This window comes from Bos mutus, chromosome 7 (genome assembly GCF_027580195.1).
Source record: "Bos mutus isolate GX-2022 chromosome 7, NWIPB_WYAK_1.1, whole genome shotgun sequence".
Taxonomy (NCBI): Eukaryota; Metazoa; Chordata; class Mammalia; order Artiodactyla; family Bovidae; genus Bos; species Bos mutus.
Window position 1 is genome coordinate 73739871 of NC_091623.1, and position 9017 is coordinate 73748887.

The 9017-nt window shown below is 36.7% G+C and overlaps 1 long non-coding RNA gene across 1 annotated transcript; it reads right to left on the bottom strand.

Annotated features, from left to right (window-relative positions):
• Positions 1-1146: 1146 nt before the first annotated feature.
• LOC138988642 (uncharacterized) lies at positions 1147-7632 on the bottom strand. The gene is made up of 3 exons (XR_011464914.1): positions 7496-7632; positions 6884-6935; positions 1147-1330 (listed from the first exon to the last, which is right to left on the bottom strand). It is a non-coding gene; the product is annotated as an uncharacterized lncRNA (long non-coding RNA).
• Between the last annotated feature and the right edge of the window lie 1385 nt (positions 7633-9017).

The window sequence follows — 9017 nt, forward strand, 5'->3', positions numbered from 1 at the left end:
TGGATTTATTTGGAAATCAATTTGTAGATAGTGAGTCTAGATAAAAAGTACCAATTCTTCTTCAGAAAATGTTATGGAACTTACAAAGTTTGGGACAACTTAGGAAATAGTACAGCCTCTATACTGATGTGGTAATACGCTAGATGGAAAATATATATCCAAATAAATACCTCTTTAAGTGTACAGTCTCCTATGGCCTTAATGTGCCACCCGCTAATATTTTACAGGCAGTTCCTACAAGAATAGAAACATCCTGAAATGCAATTCATTAAATGAGTCCCTCAACCATACTGTTAAAAAAATATTCTGAACTCTAATTGATTCTGTAAACTTTCCAACAGAGAGCTTTATGTATGCTAATAGTGTTGGCCAGTGAACATCCCCAACAATTTTGTCTGGGTAAGTAAACCTAAGAGAGTTTGGCAGTCATCTGCACTGAGGTTTTCCTAAGCCTGCAAGAATGCCTTTAAACTCTGCAATTGGTGAAAATGCTCCTTTAGATACCCATACTTTCCAATCTCTTCATTTCCTCCCAGCTTGATTTCTAGCATTTTGGTTCATTTGCTCTCAATTCAAAATAAGACAAAATAAGCTTACTTAGAATTTAGGAGAAAATATAAAAGATCTGGGGATGCTGAGAAGAAATATAAGAAAAACAAATATGGCACTGGGACATTAGAAAAAAAACCTGTCATAGAGTTGCAGAAAGAAGAAAAACAGATTTATTTGGATAAAGAAAAATAGTATATGAAAAATAAATACGAAGTTGAATGGAGTGGGAGGTGAGAAGGCGGGGAACAGAGGAATGAGGGTAAATATGACACTCATATGGAGAACTGGCTGTGAGAGCTTATAAACATTGGACTGATTTAACAGTCTCCTTGGGAGAGCTGTAAAATGTTTTGTTCCTGGAAATGTTTACACAAAAGGTAGGTAAATTGATGCAGAGAAGTAATTTAATTGACATCTCTAGACGTCCTTCCAACTCTGATTCTATGATTCTGTAACTTTAGAATGACGAAGGTGACGCCAAAAAAATAACAAGAACCCAAGCTTATGTTAAGCATACAAACAAGATTTATGGTCTGCCTCAGACTTTTTTTTCCAGAGAAACATACAGTGAATTTCAAATGCATTGTTCTCTTCTGGTAATCATTTGTTTAAGTGCTAAGAATGACTCAGTGCGGTTGTGTAACAATCGTCAGTCTTTACACGTAATTGTCCGTCTGGCTTTCTTTATATTCTTGGCCCAATTTTCTTAAATCTCCATATCAAATAGATGTCTCATCAGCTTTCCAAGTCTTCCTAAAGCCCACACAGCAACAAAGACCTAGCACAGCCAAAAATAAATCAGTAAACAAATTTTTTTTTTAATAACAATTTCTACAGCCTCTACTAGTTATTGCTATACTCTTAATGACAGGCTCAGCCTTAGTTAAATCAGTTAAAGAACTTTCTTTTTTCTCAAATTTACAAAATGTTGATCCATTCTAATGCAGTTTTAGTCTACATTATAAGGTATGCCTTTCTGGGAAGTAGCAGCATACTTAAGGTTTTTTTTAATGTAATATAATGGGTTTGATTTGGAAGATGCAAGTTTATTCTGCATTTTCTCTTTATCTGAGTTTAACAGTACATGTAGCTATTCTCCTTTTGATCCATCACACACACACAAAAATTGTTCATGCAGTTTTACCATCATGTAAATCTAAGTGAGGCTCTAACAACAATTCATGGTACCAGCATTCCTCAGAGTCTTATCATTTATTTCTCTCTACTTTATATGCCCATTTTTAAGGGGTAACATTGAATTTTGAAAGCCAACTTTCAATTATAGCATATTCAAAAACTGCACCATTAATACCTGGTTGAAATTTCCACAAGGACTGTATTTGAACTACTATTTCCTACTATCATTGTAAGTGAGCACTTTTTTCCTTTTTACCCACTCTGAATGGTACTAAACTACCCAGTCATAATTCCTTTGGCCAACCTCTACTATTTTCTGTTCCTCTGTCCTTTTACTCCAGTAATTACTTGCTTTCGGTTCATTTTATAGGCCAACCAATTCATCACATACATTCAGTATTTTCTCATAATTTGCACTATAAAAACGGTCTCTGACATCTCGCCAATATCCTACTGGTCTCACTATTTTTGCTTTTATTTAAATGCTAATTATTTCAGTCTTGGGAATTTTGGGAAAACTGAGGGTCCTAAAATTTTAAGGTCATTAACCCAGCTAGTCATTAACTCTCAAAAAAGGTCCTTATAGGAAAGAAGGTGTTTATTATTCCTGTATCATCTTTAATTTTAAAAAAGGACCTATTTTCTCCTGGTACAACTGGTTTTTATACATAACAGGATTTATGAGTTTAAAACAAATTTAGGAAATGTCAAAGAATTTTAAGTCATTATCGGTTAGTGAGTCATTTTAATTATATACAAGGGAAGCCAATAAGTAGATTCATTTCTTTAATTATGGACAAAATCAGAAGAGGAGGTGAAAACACAACTGTTTGAGGAGAGTAGAACACCCCCCTACCCCAATCTCCTTGGGTAAGCAACATCCAACAAAGAGCCAATCAAGATATTCACAGGGAAATAATTTTACTCATTTCCAAATTCTCTGAAAAGCAGAGCGCAGAGTGAGTTTTGTAGTAAGACATATGCAACCCCATCCCTGAGTAATGGCTCTGGGCCCTTTCCCTTATGAGAATTTCCCATCTCCCCTCAATTTGACCAAGCTCAGCTCCCAACACTAATTGGCCATCAGGTCAATTCCCTCTAACATAGAACAATGAGCTGAACATTGCTTGGGGGTAAGTGTCTTTATATCAGCATGTAAGTATATACATATAAACAGCAAAGTTGGGCAAAATGCTTATAATCTTGATGCCACCCCTATAGTCTTGGAGCACTTTCTTATATGTGGCATGAGATGTGACAGTATCTCCTTGTGCTTTTCTTGCCCAGACCTGGGTCAACCATTTCTCTAGAGACCTTCATTTCTTTGTCTAGATGAATGTATTTAGAAAACAAATTCTGAGCACTAAGTGGGCTCATTGCTGTAAGGGTATTCTTATATCTAGACCTTTCCAGTTTATAGCTCAAGGAAATACACCTATGCTTTCAAGTCCAAGTCAACACCAGCAGATGAGACAAAGATTCACTGTGAAGCTAATGAGCTCCTTCTAAGGTTCTATACCTAATTTAGTATTTCTAATTTTTCTTAAAAAGAGTCTCCACAATTGTATAAGCTGCAAGGCTTAACAAAAACCATGTATTCCTAAATCCTCATTCCCTAACACAGGGTGTTCCTTATGTTCTACAATACCATTTATGTAATCTGCCTTCCCTGATAGCTCAGTTGGTAAAGAATCTGCCTACAATGCAGGAGACCCCGGTTTGATTCCTGGGTCAGGAAGATCCCCTGAAGAAGGGATAGGCTACCCATTCCAGTATTCTTGGGCTTCCCTTCTGGCTCAGCTGATAAAGAATCCACCTGCAATGTGGGAGACCTGGGTTCAATCCCTGGGTTGGGAAGATCCCCTGAAGAAAGGAAAGGCTACCCACTCTAGTCTTCTGGCCTGGAGAATTCCAGTCGTTCAGTCATGTCTGACTCTTTGTGACCCCATGGACTGTAGCCTACCAGGCTCCTCTGTCCATGGTGTTTTCCAGGCAACAATACTGGAGTAGGTTGCCATTTTCTTCTCCACTGTATAATCCATGGGGTCGCAAAGAGTTGGATGTGACTGAGCAACTTTCAATCTGCCTTCTTTGACAGTGAAAACCCTGATTCCCCAAAGGATGAATATATAAACTCACCTTTTTTTATCTTCTAATATACTTAAAATAATTTTGGAATTACATTATCAATATCAATACCTACAACAAACCTGCTAAGTCCAGTTTAAGATTTTATTGCCATTCTGTGCTGTGAATGAATTCTAACAAAGGGCTGTTCAAAGCTATTTGAATTTTTACTTTGTGTGGTTGTATTATCAATTTCATAACATCAGGTTCATTTATATGTGTTTCTATTTAATTTTAGGGGCTTTTACTGATAATTTAATCTTATTTTCACTAAATAATTACATTACTCAAAACTCAAAATGATAAAGCTAGAGATAGCATTCCTATCCTTAACCTCTCCGATCTGTTCCTACCCATCCTGAGGTCTCTGCTCTGAAATGTCACTTTATCCCTCACTCCTATAGGGATGAGTAGCCATACTCTCTGTTCCTCTTTATCATTCTTAAGTTGCTTTACAGGCCTTAAAACTACCTTTCACTATAGGACATAATTATATATTTGTGGAAGGAGACATAACAATACCCATTCCATAAATCTGTAGTGTATTTAACCTATCCTCTATTGAATGGTATGCAAGTTTTCCCGTCTTTCACAGTTGCAGACCCTACTGTAATGAACACCCATTTACTTATAGTTGCGTTCATTTTTATATTTAATATATTTTAAATATTAATCTTCAACAAAAGTCAGTGTATAGTACAGAAGAAACAAAAATTTAGATGTGTTTTATAAGATAAATATGATTTCAAAGACATTGCCTACCTATGGCAGCTTCAGTTTAAGCTGCAGACTTACAGATGGTATATTTTTGTTTCACTTATTCTCAGTGGTAAATGCTTGAGTGGATGCAAAAGCTTGAGAAGAATACAAGAAAATTATTTCTAAGATCCTACATAACCCCAATACTCCAAGTATCCAAAGCTCTTTTGGCTGTATAAAATACACCAGTTTGCTTTAAACCATTTTTCCCAGAGCTTTTAAGACATTGATGCATAAAATGATAGAAGTCTCTTGGAATAGAGTATTGACATCTACAGGGAGTATTAGGATTCTTTAATTTGATGTTTACAGCAAAAATAAGGACAGTAATGGATAACACTGATTTTTTTTTTAATCTGAGTTCATAATGATACTGTGAGAAAACAAAGCGAAAGAGAAGAGGACCAGCTGTGTATGTCGTAAAGTGGAACACCAAAATGTGAACAATTTGGAAATCTAGGAGAAAGGTATTCAAGTGTTCTTTAAAATGTTTCAAAATTTTTAAATATCAGGGAAAGGAAAACAAATCATGAAGATGAGTGTGAAAAGCAAGGAGCAGATACATAGTGAGATGCAGAGACATCCACCTCTTTCCCACCCTTCTGTTCCTCATCCTACTTTCTCTCTAAAAAAATAAGTTGCAGTAAATTCCTGCTTTGACAAAACCAAACATAACTCCATATTCAGTGTGCTATGGATAATGCATTCTCAAGAACTATTTTATTTTAAAATATAAAAAGGTACATTAGAGGAGTTCCTGGGAAGTGGAAGGAGCATTTGAAACTAATCCAAATATTAATGTAAATACTGTAATTGCAGGATATTTTATGTGTCAATTTGATAGGCATACTGCAACACAATCCTAAATAAATGCAGTCTCTTTAGAAATGCATACTGAACATACAATAGTAGTAACTTTACCATTAACATTTATTCTAAATCCAAAGGTGATTTAGGAAATGTTACATAACATACATTTCGGGGAAGTGTCAAATTAAACTAAGGAGGGCTGGTCTGCTTATCCTTCATTCCCAGCTTCTCACCTCACTTTTAGATTCCCACAGCTTCAGGGGGTTGTCATCCTAAGCAGGCATTACTTATTCATTCAATTTGTTTCTCCTCACCACCGAAAGCTTATCTCTGCTTTGTGTCTGCTCTTTTCAACCCTCTGCTTCCCAATTCCTAAGCACTGCATGGAGATTCACCTTCTGTATCCGTTTCCTTCATGGTCCACAGTATCTGCTGGCTAGCCTTAGAAATCATTCCTGCTTAGCATGCTAATTAGGCAAATCAGTTGACCACTCCCTAAGTGTATTAACTGCAGCCTTCTGACAAAGATACCACAACTTGATAACGCCTCATTTACATCAACGTTATTCCCACAACTTTCTCTGTAAACTACAGCCCTGTGCACATCTTTATAAAACACATTACTTAATAGCGAAATTATTTGCCAAGGTCTTTATTGTATCCCAATTAGATCAAGTTCCTTCAGGGCAGATATCCTATCTTGAACATTTTTGTATCCCTACACATAACCCAACACTTAGCACATTATAAACGCTCAGTAAAAGACCATGGGACTTAAATATCAAATTGAAAACAATTTCTTTCTGGAAACACTTCAACCTGTGTAGACTGTGCATTTCAGAGAGAATTCTTTGTTTTAGGAGAGAATTCTTTGTTTTAGGAAAAGCCAACCTAGTAAGCAGAATAACAAGCAGGGAGACCAAAGACCAGTAGCCTTTTACAGTTGCCAGAAAAACTCCCTGTGGTTGAATGCAGATGGATTCAAAAAAACCTGCGTATATATATATGGAATTTAGAAAGATGGTAACAATAACCCGGTGTACGAGACAGCAAAAGAGACACTGATGTATAGAACAGTCTTATGGACTCTGTGGGAGAGGGAGAGGGTGGAAAGATTTGGGAGAATGGGATTGAAACATGTAAAATATCATGTAAGAAACGAGTTGCCAGTCCAGGTTCCATGCACAATACTGGATGCTTGGGGCTAGTGCACTGGGATGACCCAGAGGGATGGTATGGGGAGGGAGGAGGGAGGAGGGTTCAGGATGGGGAACACATGCATACCTGTGGTGGATTAATTTTGATATTTGGCAAAACTAATACAATTATGTAAAGTTTAAAAATAAAATAAAATTTAAAAAAAATAAATAAAAGAATTGACAAAAAAAAGAATAATAGTATCTAAATTTTGTTGCTGAAAATGTATAATAGCAATGGTTTCACGTTAGTGATCTCTCTTGCCATTTTCTAATGTGTATGTTTGATTGGTTTTACTTACTTTTGGTTTGTTTTCTGTTGCTTATTTTACTATAAAACTTCTGTTTTGGAGGCTGGAAAAAAAAAACAAAAACCTGTTAGCTGAAACAAGGGTAGCTTTATAGAAGGGTGCTCAATACCCAACCTTGAGATAATCCAACCAAAGAGCCCATTTCAAAACAACAAAATTTGAGCCATTTCTGTGAACCGTCACTTTAACCCAGGTGATTCTTATTACACTCAGAAAAAAAGAAAAAAAAATTAACAAACTTACTCAAAACAATTTTCCAGGGAAAAAAGTACAATAGATTATATATGTTCATCAATCTACTCCTGGAACTTAAAACCTCAATCTACTTACTATCCTGATCCTACACAAAGCAACAGTAGTTCTAGAAAATAAAAAAAAGAAGAAACTGTCTTGAAAGGCAAACTGCAGTCACGGACTTAGCCTCTACAGTATGTTACAGTAGAGACCAAATTCTAAACCTTTCAACTATGGGAAACAACTTGCAATTCTCTAGTTCTCTAGACCTGAGAGATTCTAAGAATGAAACGAACTGGGGTGAAGATAGAAGACCAGAATTCTAGAATCCGCATCAGTTTCTTCTGTTCCATCAAGCAAAGCACTTACCTTCACCTCCTACTCTTAATCTGAAAGTTGAATATCTTGAACTTGACATGATTTTCAGGTTCTTTCAAGGCACATTATTTTTTTAAAATCCCATGTCTGACTTTTTTTTATGCAAATAAAAGTAAAAAGTGGTGAAACTGCCCATAAACTGTCTTAATATGTAAGAGTTTTAAGTGATTCCTGGGTTGTCCTGTCCAGATCTAGCTCACAAGACCAAAGCTGAGATCTCACGATTTTACTGAGAGGGGTTGGGAATGCTGACTGCAGATGGCTTACAGCTGATTCCACTCAAGGAATTAACCTCAGATGCAGGGGTTTACTGGTAACAAACACTTCTTCCCAAAGAAGAACCTCCAAATATCAGTCATTGCAGAGGTACAGAGGCTCAGCCCTCTTGCCTCAATTTAGGACATCTCTAAAAGGCAGTTCTAGGTCTAGAGCAACCTAGTTTAAAAAATCCAGGTGCCAGTATTATTTTGTGTTTGTTTTTAAGATTTCCGAACCTCTATTCTGAGAAGCAATTACTTTACAATGTCTGATCTTTGTAAGAATTTATTTGAAACTTTGTTAGGAAGAACCAAAGCAGTCTTTGTTGTTCAGTTGCTAAGTCTTTGCAACCCCCATGGACTGCAGCACGCCAGGCTTCCCTGATCTTCACTATCTCCTAGAATTGGCTCAAACTCATGCTCATTGAGTCAGTGATGCCATCCAACCGTCTCATCCTCTGTTGCCCGCTTCTCCTTCTGACTTCCTTCCTTCATCTTTAGTCTGGAGTTAATTTTGCCTCAATAATGAAGCAATAAATAACCTTCTGAATACTCTGCCCAACACCCGCCTCCATGTGGCTAATGGGAATTCCAACAATGTCTGACCCTCTCTGTGTTCAGGGTATTGTTTTGATTGCCCATTTTTGGTAGTTATTTTCCCAGCTTTGAGAAGTCAGTTGAAGATCCCACACTCTCAAAGATGTTTGGAGCACCCTCTCCCTCTTTCTCTCAATCTCTCTCTGTAGCTTTCACCAATATTTTTCTCTGAAAACTCTAACCACATCAACACTCCCAAACTCCCAAAGCTGTCTCCTCAGCTCAAAATACAAGTGAGAAGACAAGACTATATCAAGGAAATGAAGCATCATGATCAAACTGACCAAGTTTATGCATCAATCTATGCAAATCTATGTGATTTTTCTCAAATAAGTATCAGTCAGTACGATCCCCTTTCCTAGAAATCCTGGACATATGTGAAATACAGAACAAGTACACTTCCCAGGAAGGTTTATTAAGATGTTTAATTAGCAGAATATACTATAAAACACATATACCTAGAATCATTGACATTTCTGAGATGATTTCAACCTATAAAACCAAATACTCTTACACCCCAGATAAACTGCCAATAACTGAGCTACCAGCATTCTTCCCATGGCCTCTATACTGCATGGTTTTGTAGTAAACAAAGATGGAATTCCTGTACAACAAACTCCCCTATTTTCAGAGAACTTTCTGGTCTCCCCTGACAGTTG